This window comes from Nicotiana attenuata, chromosome 9 (assembly GCF_001879085.1).
Source record: "Nicotiana attenuata strain UT chromosome 9, NIATTr2, whole genome shotgun sequence".
NCBI classification, from domain to species: Eukaryota; Viridiplantae; Streptophyta; class Magnoliopsida; order Solanales; family Solanaceae; genus Nicotiana; species Nicotiana attenuata.
In genome coordinates this window covers 45468269-45487342 of record NC_031997.1, presented here as the reverse complement: position 1 = coordinate 45487342, position 19074 = coordinate 45468269, and positions in this window count along the sequence as shown.

Genomic DNA, 19074 nt, shown 5'->3' with positions numbered 1-19074 from the left:
CGTTTGAAGCTGGGTAATAGTATCTTCTTCTATCCGCAGCTTCGTGTTGTATCTGTTGTAAACGTCATTCCAAGTTGTTACTGGAAATTCTCGTAGGCTTTCCTTGAGTCATCTCGTGGTCTCCGAACTCTTCTCATTTAGATTGCTGGTAAATGCCATAGCTGCACAGTTATGGTACGGGCGGCAACGTCATCCTTTCACGCTGGAATCTGTCTACAAATTCTCTGAGCAACTCTGAATCTCCTTGCTTTATTTTGAAAATATCTTCCATTCTTTTTTCGACTTTTTGAGCTCCCAAATGTGCTTGGATAAATGAATCTGCAAGCTCAGCAAAAGAATTTATAGAATTTTCGGGTAAAAGAGAATACCATGTTAATGCTCCCTTAGTGAGTGTTTCACCGAATTTGACCAATACTGATTCAATTTCCTGTTTGGTCAAGTCATTGCCCTTTACACCAGTTGTGAATGCAGTCACGTGGTCTCGTGGATCAGTTGTTCCATCGTATTTTGGAATATCGGGCATCTTGAATTTCTTCAGAATTGGGAGAGGAGCAGCACTTGACTTCCAAGGTTGTTGCAAATATTTGTCCATATCTATTCCCTTGATTACAGCGGTACTCCAGGTATTTGCTCTATGCGGTCGCTTTGCCCCTTGAGTTGTTTCTGCAAAGTTAACACTAAATTTTGTAAATCAGAATTGAATTTGTTACCTGGTTCTTCATCTCGAGACTCGCTGGGGGTTCCACCACTGCCCGAGTTAACAAGTCCAGAACGAGGGTTCTCCAAAGTGTTGTTATTTGGGGTTGGTGTTGGTGGTGCAACCGGCAACTGGTTAGCGAAAGCCTCAAGAGCTTTGCTGACCTGTTGAGCGATTAACTTTTGCAAAGCTTCGTTGATAGCCTCATAGTTTTCCAATTGAGCATTTGCATTTGATTGAGATCCATGAGGAGTTCCTTCCCGAGATTGTCGATGAGAGCTTAGTGGGGAAGGGATCGGGGTACGATCATCTTGCGGATTCTCCTGGAGTTGACGGTCTCTTTGGTTGTTGTCATTAACATTTGACATGGTTGATGTGACAAAAAAGGTTAATTTAGGAAAGACTAGATTATCAGATTCCAGGTAACGGAACCAATTTGTTTAACCAAAAACTGGGATTTCGATCAAAGCTTATTTCAAGAAGAACTCGGGTTACTGATAATCAAATAAAAATAGGAAAATGATGTAGAAAATAGCTGAGTAGAAAGCAAAGTAAATCCGTATATTTCAATAGTATTTCGTGTCCTTACAAATGATCAGTTTTTCCCTTTTATAGCTATCTCTAGGTAATACGTTTTGTTTCTGTCATAATAGAGCCATTATTGACAATTAATGGCATTTAATGCAACGTTATAATTGGTAATCATATTTTGATTCAATACAGATTCCCTAACGTTTTCCGTAATTAACGCCTATTAATTACTGACAATACGTATCTATACCCTTTTTTGCTATCAAATTCATTCTCTTAACCCGACCTTCGAACATAAAGAGGTCCGAACATCTATCTTTCTTGAACCTTCTCTTGAATCTCCGCCCGTGCCTGTTGTAACTCGTGCCTCTTTAACTATTCTTTGCTAATTATCCTCCTTTGACCAGTCCACGTGTCGTGACATGTCACTTTTCAATCAATTCTATATATGAACTTAAATTTTCCCAATACAATTAGACTGTTCTTGATGCTAGTTTCTGCATTTTATAACAAAAGTTTGACTTACATTCACAGGAGAATTGAAGGTTAAAATCTGCAATTCTACATTTCGAAATTAAAATGATTCATAACCTATTGCTACTGTTTGATGGGTCGTCCGTACCCCCCCCCCCCCCACCCCCCCCACCCCCCCAAATTCAGAAATCTAACCTTACTTTACCAGTTTGCATTGCTAAGAAAATGAGATTGTTTAATACGTTCATATGAGCATGGTCACAGTACTAGGCGTCACAAATTTTGCAGATTTCTTTTTTGCAAATTCAACAGTTACTCTGTCAAGTAGTACCAATTTTCGAGTATGGTTTCTCCTAAAATTGCAGTAATTGTGGGCAGTAGATACAATATGTTCTAGTTGTTTATAATACAAGGTTAAATTATGTGACTATCTCGTTTAATAACTTAAGTGGTTAGTCATGTGACACTTTTATTTACTTAATTAATATAAGATTAATTTTTTTTAATGTGTGAAATGAGATCGAACTCATGACATTTATCGATTGATATCATGTTGAATTATGTAAACATCTTATCTAAATATTTAAGTTGTACTAAAGACGGGACATTTTTATATAATGAAATATGCCTTCAACATGTTCCCTCATGTGCATCGTGACTCTTTTTCACGAGTCAAATATGGTACCATATTTCCGTGGATGGGTAGTAGTGTTGAGAGATTTGAACTTAGGACGACATCTGCCCGGCGCATGCTATGATACACAACGTCGAATTATATGATCATTTCGTTTAAAAACTTAAATGGTTAAAAAGAGACACATTTTATTTATTTAATAATGTCTTCAACCTTCCATAACAACAGAAAAAGAAAAGCAAAATTGAAAAAGACACGTTGACGTACAACATATATAAAAGATAATGAGGTAAGATAATTAATTATAATACATGCACAGTATATACAAATTAAATAACCAACAGTTATTTTGTCACGACCCAATTCCCCAAACCCGGTCGTGATGGCGCCTCTCGTGAAGACAAGGCCAGCCAACAGAACAACAACGCCTCTTCTAACAGTTACTTAGCATGAATAAGTCTGAATCATAAATAATAAAATCATATTGCGGAATAAACGTGATAAAACAGGGAACCCATCCCGACTCAGCCCGAAATCGGGGTGTCACAAGTCACGAGCATCTAGAAGGATTTTTGATACAACTACAAAGCCTGTAATACATAGAATAAAATCTGGAAATCAAAGGAAGAAATCCGGTGCCGCGAACGCTGGCGGTCACCTTGCTCAGCTAAGATAGCAATTCCTCAACCAGCTCAAGCCCGCTACCGGGTAAACCACTACCTGCATCTGCACGTGAGATGCAGGGAGTAAAGTGAGTACTCCAACTCAGTGAGTAATAAAGGTAAATAATAACTGAGCAGCAAGAAACCACGAAAAGCAAGCCATCATGCTATATAGAGCAGTGTAACCCTTTGAGAAAAACAGTGAAACCGTGTAAGCTTTAGAAATATCTGGGCTCAGTTTAAACCTCTTTTGAAAATATCCTTTTCCAACAGGTAAGCAAATGAATGCGAAACAGATAGTGCAAGTCAGCACATAAATCAGCCCCTCGGGCACAGCACTCCATTAACCAATAACACCAGGGTATCAGGTAAGCAGTGCAAGAAGTAGCATGGAAGCCAATGAAATGCGAGTGCTGAAATGTCATGACAAATAATAAAAATAGGAACAAATGCATGAGTGCAATGCAATGCATATGACGGTACGCTCCGGTACCCGCTGCGGCGTGCAGCCCGATCCGTTTAACGTCGACGGCGCTCACTGGGGGTGTGTACAGACTTCGGAGGGGCTCCTACAGCCCAAGCGCAATATCAAACCATCTCGTGGCATCAACCAGGCCCTCGGCCTCAATATCCATATAACACCGCTGCGGCGTGCAGCCCGATCCATGCTCAGTCCAGGAATGCACATATAACACTGCTGCAGCACGCATCCCGATCCATGCTCAGTCCAGAGATGCACATAAGCCACTTGGGCAATATTAAAATGATAGTTCTCAGCTCAAAACGTCAATAAAATATAGTTTAAGTTTTCAAATCTTATAAAGATGGCTGAGTTTTGCCAAAACAGTACCTTGGCCGAGATAAAATAATATGCAAAGTAATGCAAAAACAGTGATAATCCCCGAAGGATTCACATAGTTGACACGAAGCCCAAACATGGCAATCAGCCCAAATTATGATGATAAGAAGTAGTTTCAGTCAAATACGTAGTAATTTCATCAATCGGGACGGACCAAGTCACAATCCCCAGCGGTGCTCTACCCCACGCTCGCTATCCGGCGTGCAAGTCACCTCAATACAGCACTGTGATGTGCAAATCCGGGGTTTCAAACCCTCAGGATATCATTTACAATCATTACTTACCTCGAATCGGTGAAATCTCTAGCTCGATATGCCCTTGCCTCGCAAATCAACCACCTCGCGCATCGAATCTGGCCAAAACTACAACGAATACGTTACAATAGGCTAAGGGAATATAACCCAATCGAAAAGACTTGAAAAACATCGAAATTCACGAAGTTGGCAAAACCCGAGCCCCGGGCCCACTTCTCGAAAAATCAGAAAATTAACATCACCGGATTCCTTATCTTGCCACGAGTCTATACATATCAAATTTACCAAAATCGGAGTCCATTTGACCCCTCAAATTCCATTTTGAAATACCAAATTCCCAAGCCCTAGCTTTACCTTCTTTTGATGAATTTCCACAAATTTCCATGTTAATTCCACCATTACATCATGTATTAAGTCAAGGAACTCACCTCCAATCACACCTAGTCAAAATCCCTTCAATTTTCGTCCAATAGCTCTCAAGGTTGCTCAAAAATGGTGGAAATGAGACTTGGCTCGCGGATGAAATAATATAAAAACAGGTCTGCCCAGGTGACCTTTCCTCTATGCGAACGCGAGGCCTTTCTCGCGTTCGCGATGCTCAAATTTCCATCAGCCCAAAAATGCCCTTCGCGAACGCGGACCAGGTTCCGCGAACGCGAAGCTTCCTCACAGCTCACTATGTGAACGCGACAGCACAGGCGCGAACGCAAAGACTAAAACCCCCTAAGCTCAATTCCTTATACGCGTTCGCGACTACTGCCACGCGAACGCGATGCACAACTAGCTAGCCCTCCGCGAACGCGGACCCACACACGCGAACGCAAAGAGTAATCCATCAGCCTCCCAAATTCCTTCTTCGCGAACGCATGACCCTTATGCGAACGCGAAGGGTTATTTCTCTGCAACAAAAAGCTGGAAAAACCTGCAATCTTCAAAGGCCAAAATTGGTCCGATTGACCATCCGAAATCACCACGAAGCCCCCGGGACCTCAACCGAAAGCACCAACCCATCCTAAAATATTATTCAAACTTGCTCCAATCATCAAAACACATCAAACAACGCTAAAACCATTAAATCACATCGGATTCAAGCCTAAGTTTCTTCAAAACTTCCGAAATACGCATTTGATCAAAAACCCGACCAAAACACCTCCGAATGATCTGAAATTTTGCACACACATCCAAAATCACCTAACGAGCTACTGCAACTCTCGGAATTCCATTCCGACCCCCGGATCAAAATCTCACCTACCAACCGGAATTCGCCAAAATACTAACTTCGCCAATTCAAGCCTAATTCTACACCGGACCTCGAAAATCAATTCCGATCGCACTCCTAAGTTACAAATCATCCCCCGAAGCTAACCGAATCACCGGAATTCACTTCCGAGCCCTATAACTCATAAGTCAACGTCAGGTTGACTTTTCCAACTTAAGTCTTCCTTAAAGAGACTAAGTGTCTCGTTTCTTATCAAAACCAATCCAAATCAACTCTAACACACCAAATACCGATAACGAAACATGAAGAAGCATAAAATGGGGGAAACGGAGCGGTAACTCCTGAGACGACGGGTCGGATCGTCACATATTTTATTCATTATATCGAAATAGTAGAGTACATAAGAGTACACTATAGAACACCAGTACTCTATTTATTAATTCTTGGGGCTACTTATTCTAAATCTTCCATAAAACTACTAATTAATTAACCCATTGTGGGAGTAGTTTGAACAATGAGATTCCAGTTAACAACCACAAAAACTCGACCACAAACATAATTACCTTGTTTAACCGGCATATCAGGGAACAAAAAATGAACTTCGGCTATGGGATTTTCCTTCTCAATTATTTTCTTAGCAGTCTCCGCTGGCTTTCCCACAAGTTCAGGTCATAATTGCTTTCCTATAATTAAAAATATAATGAGACAAAATTAAAAAGAATATATAGTAAATGATACTATTATACTTACAAAAATACTATTAGGCATAAATTATAAGTATGTAAACATCATAAAACTTTAAGATTTCTGTGGAATAACACAAAGGCCTTTAACATTATTTTAGATTCTCCCACCCCAACAAAAATAACATAAACCCTTTTCCCTAGCTCGTTTTTAATTTTAAAATATTATTAAGAGAGTTTAAGTTGCACTAACGGCCGTGTAAAAATATTTAAACAAGCAATTCACTTCTAAGATAATTGCAAGTAAATCTCTATAACAAACATTAATTATTAGTAACCTATTAAAAATTGTATCTAACTTGCTATCAAATGTTAAAACTATATTAATACGAAATTCCTTACGTATAACTTTGAAAAATAAAATATTTTTGAAACTAGGGGGATGGTATTATTTGTGTTTGCATAATATTGAAATTAGATGAATTTAAATAGTTTAATATGAAATATGAGAATTTATATAACCGATAATGTTTAACCGAAAAATGGAATTTCAGTCAAAACTTTATTTTTAGAAGAACTCGGGTTACTGATAATCGGAAATGAATAAAAGAAATGGATTTTGATAACCAATAGATAGCAGAAAATAAAGTAAACCAGTATATTCAGATAATATTGTGTGTCCCTACAAATGATCAGTCTTCTCCCTTTTATAGCTATTTCTAAGTTACACGTTTTGCCTTTGTCATAATAAGGTCATTATGTCCGATTAAAGACATTAAATGCTACGTTATAAAATTATTGTAATTTAATACAAACTCTCTAATGTTTTCAGTATTTAATGTTTATTAAATACTGTATCTGGACTCTTTTGCACTGTCAGGTTCACTCTTCTCAGCTTTTATACTTAAATAGGTACGAGCGTCGAGTCTTTTTGAATATCGTCCCGTGCCTCTTCTTGTGCTTCCGCTCGTATCTGTTGCAACCCGTGCCTCTTTGCTTATCATTATTATTTTGACCAGCCTTCATGTCATGACACGTCATCTTTCCATCACTTTAATATGTAAACTCAATTTTTCCCAATACAGATAGTCCCCCCACTTGCCTATTATTCATCAATTGAATATTTAGGAAGTGGATTTTATAAAAGTGGGAATATTTGCCGCCATTAATGTTATAATTGATTTGACGCTTCAATTGTCACTTTCATTTAATGCTCATGACATTTGGCACCCTTTTATTGGTTCTGCAGTTTTTTTGCAGCGCTTTTCAAGGTTTTTTTACGGCTTCACTAAACACGAAGTGATAGTTCTCATTATAACCTTTCCATCATTGCACCTTTTCCTTTGACGGTTGCTTGTTAATATAAATATAGTTCTTGTTTCTGTCTTTCTTACTTAAAGTTCAAAACTTTCAGAATATTCACCTCTTGTTCTTCAATTTCCTTGTACTGCCATGGCTTCACCAAACCCTAACCCTAGAAGAGCCTCCATAGTTGATAGCTTTCCTTCTGCCCCTAATAGGAGTAGAAGAGGAGGTGGTAGACTACGTAATTTAGGATTTTCTTCCATACGTGGTTCTTCTCTTCCTTCATCCGGCTCTGGCCCTTCTTCTAGAACCAGAGGTTCTACTTCACATAGATCTTCCTCTAGAAGTAAGGAATCCTCTGAACCCCTTCGTGAACCCCTAGTAGAAGAGATAATTCCCGCAGAATTTTCCTTCTATAATGATAGAGAGTCTCTTAGAAATCAAGTGTCTTCTTTAGATCATGCTGATATTTACCCAACTCAGATCACCGAAGGTCTGATTTCTCTAGTTCGTAAGGATTGCCACTGGAGTCAAGACTTCCCCATCATAATTCCCAACGCAAACCAAAGAATCACCTCTTATTTGACGGGATTTTCTTTTGTTTATACATATCCTTTCACCTTAGGATTCAAACCTGCTATTGACCCTGTTATCTTAGAATTCTGTCATTTTTTCGACATATGTTTAGGTCAATTAGGCCCTATAGTGTGGAGGTCCGTTGCCTGTTTGAGGCATTTGACTAATAGGGCCGGTGTGCCTTTTACTTTCTCCCATCTAATCCATCTTTACTCCCCCAGACTCTTTCGCAATGGTTATTTCACTCTTGTAGCAAGGAGCAAAAGAGTTCTGGTTAGTCCCGAGGACGACAGAGACCGTGGCTAGTATGCTCGGTTTGTTGCTGCCCCCACCGTTGGTTTGGTGGGTGAGGAAAATGTTCCCTTTCCCGAGAAGTGGAATTTTGCACGTGAGTAATTTTCTCGTAACTTTTTTTTATACTCAATTTTTTATGATTATTTATTCTAATTTTCCTTTTCTTTTCCAGCAACCATGGGAATTGTGGATGATGTTCCCAATTTCCGTGCTTGGGTAGAAAAGTTGCTGAATACTGCCCCAATGGAGGGTAGATCTTGGAAGAATCTTTCCCAACGATTTGGTTGGAAAGTGAAAACTCATGGTAAGAGTTTTTTTTATTTCACATATTGCTTTTTTTCTGAACTTGTTTTAATCCTTCTTTTTATCAGGATTTGCAGTTCGAGGGGTTACTGCCGAGGCAGTCGCGGCTTCTCGTATTTCTTTGGAAAGGGCCCAAGAAATAATTTTTGGCTCGTCATCGAAAAGAAAAGTCGTTGATGACCAAGACTTTGAAGAAGAGGAAGATGAAGGTTCCTTGGTAGCAAGGCCGCGGGCTCGTAGGCGTATTATTTCTGATGATGAAGCATCCCCCCGCCATTCTATTCCTCTTACCGAGTCTTTTGAAGTCCCGGTGGTGATCCCCGATGATGATGTTGACGATGTTCCCGTTGCTGCTCGTGATTCTGTTGAGCAGCTTTTTGACCGCGGGTTTGGTTGTGGAGATTTGGGTCCGGTTTCTGATGAAGCTCCCCTGGCTTCCTTTGCCACTTCCGTTCCTGTGACTCCTTCTTTGCCAATCATGGTCGTTTCCGTTCCTCCCCAGGCTATTTTTAGTGCTTCCACTGTTCCTCCTTCAACGATTCCCCCTCCACCTGTTCATCATACTGAGGTTGGTTCCTCAAGTGGAGGTGCTGCTATGAGGCAAGTCACCATTGAAGTTCCTGCTGAGGGTAATCTTTTAAGGAAATCAGGTCAAGCAGACGTGTGGCTAAAGCCTTTGATTGGTCCAGTTGAAAGATCTAAGCTTGAGAGTCACAGTTCCTTGACCTTGATGAATGACATAGTGCATGCTTCTTTAAAGGTACCCTTTTTTCAAGATTTACTTTATCCTTCTCCTACTTTTAGGGTTCTCATCTTCCTTTTTCTTTTTTGTTTAGGTCAATTTAATTGGCACTGAGATGATGAAAAGAGTTACCCTTTTGGAGCAATTAACGCGTGACTATCAAATGGAGGCGGATAATTAGAAGGAACAGTGTGACGGTCTTCAAATTGATGTGGAAACCTTAGAAGAAAACAAAAGTACCTTGGAGCAGCAGGTAAGGGCCTTGACTTCAGAGCTGGCAGTTGCAAAAGCTTCCTCAAGTCAAGCAAACAAAGAAAAGTTGCGTCTTGAAACCTCTTTTTCTGAGCAACTTTCCAAGGCTAGTGAGGAGATTAGAGAGTTGAAAGCTCTCTTGGCTGAGAAAGAAGCATATGCTGGAGAACTCGTGCAAACACTGACTCAAACTCAAGAAGACCTCCGGGAATCTTCTGGTAGGGTTCGTTTTTGGAGAGTTCTCGTGCTGCTCTCCAAGCTTCTCATGAATCTGCCTTGGCTGAAAATAAAAAATTAAAAAATGAAATTGTTGATTGGGAAAGAGATTATGAGATCCTTGAAAATAAATTTGCCATTGAAGTGAGTTGGGCGTTTTTAAATTCTCGCCATGATACCCTCGTTGAAGTTAGCCATGAGAATTTTAACTTAGAATCTGAATTAGCCAAAATCAAGGAGGCTCTCGAGAAGACTCAGCAGAACCAAGATTTTCCCTCTCCCGTGGCTGATGCTCCTGAACGAGTTGAAGATGATACGGGTATCCCCCACTCCTTCAAGCCAAGTTGAGCCCGCTGCTGTTGATGTCCATGTTTTAGTTCCTTCAAGTTCTCAGTAAAAAGTTGAATACCTTTGTTGTTTTTTTATTCTCGTGGTTGGTTGTAACCCTTGGTCTTTTTAAGGGTTTTGTGGAAAACGTTAAGTCCCCAGACCTTTTATGGGGTATTTTGTTTAAACAACTTTTCGGTTAGGACTAAGTCCATACTTAGTCTAAACTGTTTTAATATTATGAAGTTTCCGTTGCTGTCTAAACTTCTATTTTGTTTATTCTCGTCTTTATTTTTAAGGACTTACTGAATAACTTGCATTTTTATTTTGTAAAATGCTTTCTTTTTCTCATGAATGTCTTAAATCAATCATGAATTATAAAAGAGGGCCCTTTTATATTCTACACTTAATGAAGAAGACGTCTCAACTTCATAATGGTGTTAACATACGATAAAAGAAATAGGAATACACATGTTTCTTGAAATAACTTTGACAAGTTTTTATTTGAACTTTGCCAAGTTTTAAGCAACACTTTACATGTATTTAAATAACATCTATAACTTTTTCGTAACTGTTTTCATCATAACAGATTTTTAAAAGAAGGAATTAAAATACAAGGTTTTTATGTAATAACCCGTTTTAGTACATGTACTTTAAATACAAGGTTTTTATTTATAACCTGGTTTGGTACATTGCTTTTAACCTAACTATAGTAAGGTTTTGTCCTGGCCTTGGCTCGTGGCTATCTTTCATTAGCTTTTGCTCTGCACTTGACTCTTTTAGTGATTTGATTTTGAACTAGCTGATTTCTTGAACTTTTGATTGCTTCTCAATCTTCTTTATCTTCTCTATGCATTTGTTTACACACACACCACACACACCCCAACATTGAAGCATGAAATCTCGAGCACTTGATTGTTCCTCTCATTTGGTCCTTTCCCTGAAAAGGAAAACACACGGGACTCGGAGGTACAATTTTAGATGAAGACTGCTTAACCCGTCTGAATTTCTATCAGAATAGTTGTAACCCTAGACCTGGAATTTTAATTTATTCCACGTGCCTTGCAGGTCGTGATTCATCATTTAGTACGGGCTAGCTTTTTGCCTGACCGTGTGTATTCTTTTAGAAATAGTATCTCTTCATGTGGACAGCATTCCAATGTGAAGGTAATATCTTGCCGTCCATAGTCTCTAGCTCGTATGCTCATTTTCCCGCAATACCATGAATCCTGTAAGGTCCTTCCCAAGTTGGGCTTAATTTTCCCGTATTAGCCGTCTTCGTGGATTGAAAAACTTTCTTGAGTACGAAGTCCCCAATCTTGAAGTATCTTAATCGTGCCTTTCGATTGTAATATCGTTCAATGACTGGCTTTTGTGCTGCCATTCGTATCAATGCAGTTTCTCTTCTTCCGTCAAGTAAGTCAAGGTTTATGCGCATTTCCTCTTCATTGGTTTCTTCTGATGCCTGCGTATACCTCGTGATTGGTTCCCCTATCTCTACTGGAATTAACGCTTCAGCCCCTTATACCAATGAAAATGGTGTTTCACCTGTGCTTGTTTTTGTTGTTGTGCGATATGCCCATAAAACACCGGGTAACACTTCTGGCCAATTGCCTTTAGATTCTTCCAATCGTTTTTTCAAATTGTTGATAATGACTTTATTTGTTGATTCTGCTTGTCCATTCCCTACTGGGTGGTAAGGCGTGGATGTAATCCTTTTGATTTGCCAGCTTTGTAAAATTCTGTGATTTGAGCGCCTATAAATTGTGGGCCGTTATCACACACGATTTCCTTTGGTACACCGAATTGACATATGATATTTCGCCAAATGAAATCTTTGACCTCTTTTTCCCGTACCTATTTAAATGCTCCTGCTTCTACCCATTTAGTAAAATAATCAGTTAGTACAAGTAGGAATTTTACCTGTCCTTTTTCTTGTGGTAATGGTCCCACGATATCCATTCCCCACTTCATAAAAGGCCACGGTGCAATGACCGGATGTAATAGTTCCGCAGGTCTATGCATGTTGTTTCCATATCTTTGACACTTATCACATTTAGCCACGAAATTCTCTGCTTCCTCTTCCATTTTAGGCCAATAGTAGCCTGTTCTAATCATGGTTCTTACCAGTGATCTTCCTCCCGCGTGATTCCCACAATGCCCCTCGTGTATTTCTCTCATTACATATTCTGTTTGAGAAGATCCAAGACACCTTGCTAAGGGGCCACCGAACATCTTTCGATAAAGATTACCTTGCTTTAAACAATATCGTGCAGCCTTTTTCCGAAGCGCATGGGCTTTTTTCTTATCTTCAGGGACGATACCATACTGCAAAAAAGCGACAATCTCGTTTCTCCAATCCCAAGTTAGATTATTGAAATTTACCTCATTTTTGTCCGGATCGAGCACTGAATGAAACAAATGAATTATAGAAGCATTTTCATTGCTCGCCACATCTGCCGCAGATGCGAGATTAGCTAAGGCGTCTGCTTCAACATTTTCGTCTCTCGATATCTGTGTGACCTTCCAGGTTTGAAATTGTCTAATTAAATCTCGTACCTTTTCCAACTATTGTTGTATTCGTGCCTCCCTGGCTGTATAAGTCCCCAGCATTTGGTTAACTACGAGCTGCGAATCACTTTTGATTACAATTTGATTAATGTCGAGTTCACGTGCCAGTTCCAAACCTGCAATCACAGCTTCATACTCTGCCTCATTGTTAGTTATAGGATGACACTTTATGACCTGACGAATGGTTTCACCCGTCGGTGGCACCAAAACAATTCCTAAATCTGCTCCCTTCACATTAGATGAGCCATCCATAAACAAGGTTCACATTCCTGGGTTAGACCCGTTGAACACCTGTAATTCTTTTTTCGCTTCTAATTGCATCTCTTGGCTAAAATCAGCTAAAAAATCTGCCAATACTGGAGATTTTATCGCGGTTGTGGGTTGGTATGTGATATCATATTCACTTAGTTCTATAGCCCACTTAGCTAACCTACCAGACAACTCATGCTTGTGTAATATGTTGCGTAATGGACAAGCAGTTACTACGATAATGGGATGACATTGAAAATAAGGTCTTAGTTTTCTAGATGCCATGATTAGTGCAAGTGCAAGCTTTTCTAATTGAGGATACCGCGTCTCCGCATCTAATAATGATTTACTAACGTAATAAATTGGAGACTGTTTACCTTGGTCTTCACGAACTAAAACAGCACTTACCGCTACTTCTGAGACAGCAAGATAGATGAGCAGTCTTTCTCCAACCTTTGGCTTTGCGAGTAATGGTGGATTTGACAGGTATGTCTTCAAATTTTTGAGCGCCTGTTGACATTCTTCAGTCCATTCGAACTGATCTTGCTTTTTAAGAGCTAAAAAGAATTTAAAGCATTTTTCGGATGATTTGGAAATAAATCTTCCCAAAGCTGCAATTCTTCCTGTCAACCTCTGTACTTCTTTTTTATTTGTAAGTACATCAGGGATTTCTTCAATGGCTTTAATCTGCACTTGATTCACCTCAATACCACGGTTAGAAACAAGAAAACCTAAAAACTTACCTGATGCAACACCAAACGCACATTTTTCAGTGTTCAATTTCATATTGAATTTCCGCAAGATCTGAAATGTATCCGATAAGTGCGATATATGATCCCCCGATTTTGAGTTTTAACGAGTATATCGTCTATATAGACCTCCATAGTTTTTCCCAAGTGTTCTTGGAACATTTTGGTCACCAGTCTTTGATACGTTGCACCAACGTTTTTGAGGCCAAAAGGCATTACTTTATAGCAGTAAGTCCCCCTGTCCGTTATAGATGAAGTTTTTTCTTCATCTAAAGGATCCATTTTAATTTGGTTATAACCTGAATATGCATCTAAAAAGCTTAACAACTCATGTCCTGCAGTAGCATCAATTAATTGATCTATATGTGGTAATGGAAAAGAGTCTTTAGGACAAGCTTTATTAGGATCTGTGTAATCTACACAAACTCGCCACTTACTATTCTTTTTTGGTACCACAACAGTATTAGCTAACTAATTAGGATACTTTACCTCCTGGATAGACCCAATTTTTAGTAATTTTTGGACCTCATCTTCAATCACCTGATTTTTGAAAGCTCCTTGTTTTCTCTTTTTTTTGTTTGATAGGTGGATATGAAGGGTCTTCATTTAACTTGTGAGTCACTACCTCCGGTGGTATTCCTGTCATATCAGAATGGGACCAAGAAAAACAATTTACGTTAGTTTTCAAAAATTCAATTAATTTACCTTTCATGTCCTGGCTTAGATTAGCCCCTATGTAGACTTTCCTTTCAGGCCATTGTGTGAATAACACTACAGCCTCCAGTTCTTCAATCGTTGTTTTAATGTTTTCATTTTCCTCTGGTTCTTGAATGAAATCAGGCCTTGAGTCCTCATCTGTTCGTTCTCGTTCAGTTGAGGTTTGTGTTGTAGTACCCTCAACTGGATTCTGTAACTGCTATTTTTCTTCGTTCCTCATACTTGAATCTGCTACGGAGTTAATACTTCTGGATGTCTGTTGATCTCCAAGGATTTGACGTATTCCCCATGGTGATGGAAATTTAATAACTTGATGTAAAGTTGATGGAACAGCGTCCATCTCATGGATCCACGGTCTTCCGAGAATCATGTTGTAAGTCATCTCCATCTCTACCACCTGAAGCTTTGTATCCTTGACGACCCCTTCTGCAAATGTAGTAAGGACGCTGGAATTGTCGAACCCGGACAAAGTATGCGCCTTGGGTACTAATTTGGCTTCAGCTTACATCTCATGTAGAACTCTTAGCAAAATAATATTCACAGAGCTACCTGGATCAATCAAAACTCGTTTCACATTAGTGTCATGTACAAGTAAAGATATTACCAGTTCATCGTTATGTGGAGTTAATACGCCATCCGCATCTGTATCATCAAACGTAATACTTTCTTCCTCTAAGACATGTCGCACCCGCTTCCCGTGGGTAATCGTGATTTTGGATATTTTATTTGCTGCTGTATACGTCACACCATTGATTTCTTCACCCCCGCTTATAACATTAACGTTCCTTTTTGGTGAAGGCGGTTTAGGGGGTTCCTGCCTATTCTTCATGTATGCTTGCTTTCCTTTCTCGCTGAATAACTCAGTGAGATACCCTTGCTTCAACAGATGATCAACTTCACCCTGTAGTAACCTACAATCTGCCGTTTTGTGACCATGATCGTTATGAAATTCACACCAGTGTTCGGGATTGCGCCTGTTTGGGTTTGACTTCATCTCTTTTGGCCACCGCACCTTATCACCCATGCTTCTTAAAACAGCAACGAGCTCGGAAGTGCTTACATTAAAATTATAACCACCGAACCGCGCTTTCAAGTTTCTATCATCATCTCGTGACTCTCGCGTGCTGCGATCATTTCCATACCTGGATGATGAACCCGATTCTCTATTTCTAGATCTATGATCGTACCTTGAATGATCATGTTTGGACCGTGAATCTTTTCCAGCTGGGCACATATATGGTTCGTACCTGTTTTTACCTGATCTTTTTTCTGTTTCCGCCCGTCTTGAACTTACCTTTTCTTCTTTTTTAGATCGTGAGATAATATCTTCCTCGATCCTTAACTTCGTGCTATATCGGTTGTAGACGTCATTCCATGTTGTTGTTGGGAATTCACGAAGACTTTCCTTGAGTCGCCTCGTGGCTTCTGAGCTTTTTTCATTCAAATTACTAGTGAAAGCTATAGCTGCCCAATTATCTGGTACACGTGGTAACGTCATTCTATCACGCTGGAACCTATCCACGAACTCTCTAAGCAACTCAGAGTCCCCTTGTTTGATTTTGAAAATATCTTCCATTCTCTTTTCGACTTTTTGAGCTCCCGAATGTGCTTTGATAAATGAATCTGCAAGCTCAGCAAAAGAATTTATAGAATTTTCGGGTAAAAGAGAATACCATGTTAATGCTCCCTTAGTGAGCGTTTCACCGAATTTTTTGGCCAATACTGATTCAATTTCTTGTTTGGTCAAGTCGTTGCCTTTTAGGCCAGTTGCGAATGCAGTCACGTGGTCTCGTGGATCAGTTGTTGCATCGTACTTTGGAATATCAGGCATTTTAAATTTCTTTGGAATTGGTAAAGGAGCAGCGCTTGGCTTCCAAGGTTGCTGTGAATATTTATCCATATCTATTCCTTTTATTACAGGCGGTATTCCAGGTATTTGCTCTATGCGGTCACTTTGCTCCTTAAGTTGTTTCTGCAATGTTAGAACTAAATTTTGTAAATCGGAATTGACTACTTTACCTGGTTCTCCATCTCGTGACTCACTGGGGATTCCGCCACTGCTTGAATTAACAAGCCCGGAACGAGGGTTTTCCAAAGTGTTGGTATTTGGAATCGGTGTCGATGGTGCAACAGGTAACTGGCTGGCAAAGGCCTCAAGAGCTTTATTGACCTGTTGAGCGATCAGCTTTTGTAAAGCTTCATTGATGGCTTCCTCATTGTGAAATTGAGCATTTGCGTTTGAGTGAGATCCATCGGGAGTTCCTTCTCGAGACCGCCGAGGCGAGCTTTGTGGAGAAGGGATCGGAGTGTGAACATCTTGTGGGTCCCCTTGGAGTTGATGGTTTCCCTGGTTTCCTTGGGTGTTGTCGTTGACATTTGACATGATTGTTGATGTAACGAAGTGGGTTAAATTAAGAAAAAATAGATTATCAGATTCCCGGTAACGGAACCAATTCGTTTAACCGAAAAATAGAATTTCAGTCAAAGCTTTATTTTTAGAAGAACTCGCGTTACTGATAATCGAAAATGAATAAAAGAAATGGATTTTGATAACCAATAGATAGCAGAAAACAAAGTAAACCAGTATATTCAGATGATATTGTGTGTCCCTACAAATGATCAGTCTTCTCCCTTTTACAGCTATTTCTAAGTTACACGTTTTGCCTTTATCATAATAAGGTCATTATGACCGATTAAAGGCATAAAATGCTACGTTACAAAATCATTGTAATTTAATACTAATTCTCTAACGTTTTCAGTATTTAATGTTTATTAAATACTGTATCTGGACTCGTTTGCACTGTCAGGTTCACTCTTCTCAGTTTTTATACTTAAATAGGTACGAGCGTCGAGTCTTTTTGAATTTCGTCCCGTGCCTCTTCTTGTGCTTCCGCTCGTATCTGTTGCAACCCGTGCCTCTTTGCTTATCATTATTCTTTTGACCAGCCTTCATGTCATGACACGTCATCTTTCCATCACTTTAATATGTAAACTCAATTTTTCCCAATACAGATACCAAATTATTTTGGACCGAAAAATAGTTATTGTTGTTATTAGAAACTATAAGAAGAAGAAAGAGTAGAGAGCAAACCTGGGCATAAAAAAGGTTTAGAGACATCATCAACTGTTTGGTTTTCTTTTGCCATTGGAAATCGCAAGACTTCTATTTCATCACTCACTTCGAATACCAGATCTCGTGCCGTAAGAGGTTGAAAAACTGTAATTCAAATAAATAATTCACAAATAATTACTTATTTGAAAGATAATATAGGCAATAAGTTCTGCTTTTCAATATTTGTAATAAATGTTTAAATAAAAATAAGTAGAAATGTGCATGAGAAAAGGCTAACTTATGTGATGCAAGAAGCAAGAAAGCAACCACATGAGATAACTTGACCATAGTCTTCCCCTCCATTGCCTTTGCTTTGAAAAATACAAAGAAAAGAAATCCAAATTGTATTGTGTTAAAACTCACTGATTCCACAGGATATTTATAGCGAGTTAGTACCTCATTTACGTGAGTTATTTATTCTTTCAACCACCACTGTACATGGGCTAAGGCAAGAAATCTAGCTACGGGTTGGGTCGAACTCAGTAGCTTTTACTCAAATAATGTATTTGATATTAAAAAATTCATTAAATATTTATCAATATTTAATGTAGAACGCAGTTATTGTTAACACTTCACTACTAGAAATTCGGAAAAACCGACCAAGAAAAATCGGCCAACTTTGGTCGGTCAAAAAACCGGCCAAAAACCGACCAAATTAAGTGGGTCGATTTTTCAAAAAATTTTAATTTTTAATTTTTAATTTTTTTTACGAAACCGACCAACTCTTTGGCGCAAAAAATGCGGGAAACTATTTTTGAGTCCCGCGAAATTTATCTTTCAAGAAATCGACCAACTTTGGTCGGTTTTTTAATTAAAATAAATAAAAATTAATATTAAAAAACCGACAAAAATTGGTCGATTAATTCGGCCGGTTATTTTAAAAAACCGACCAACTTTGGTCGGTAATTTTAATTTTTAATAAAACCGACCAGCTTTGGTCGGTTATTTCGTGCGAAAATACAATTAAAGAGTATAAATAAAAAATAAAGACAATCTTAAAACAAAATGCACCAATGGTCTAGTGGTAGAATAGTATCATGCCACAGTACACACCCCGCTTCGATTCCCAGATGGTGAATCTTTTGATTACATAATTAAAATACAGGCCAACTTTGGTCGGTTTTTTTTTTTTTTGAATTTAATTGACCGACAGCGTTGGTCGGTAATTTCCGACCAACTTTGGTCGGTATATTAAAACGACCGTCAAAATACCGTCCAAGCGTATTTGGCAGCATTTTGGTCGGTAATTGGCCATAACCGACCAAAGTTGGTCGGTTTTTTTGGTCGGTATTTACCGAATTTCTAGTAGTGCTTGAAATCGTCATTCTAAGTAGGCATTTGAGCATAAAAAATACTATAACTTTTGAAAGAAAACGGTATTTGTAATTAAGCTGAAAAACAACATTAGGAATTTGAAATTATGTTTGGACATGCGTTTCAGTTGAAAAAATATTGCATTTTTGTGAGTTGGGAATTTTTTTTTGAAAAGCTCATTTTTGAAAAATCTCCAAAAAGTTGCAAAATTTCATGGACAAAACATGTTTTTAAAAAAAATATGGAAAAAAGGAAAAAATATCTATGGACAAACCGTACATGAGTTCTAAAATTCAGAATCCATATGGTTGAAATCCTAGTTTTGCTTCTACAC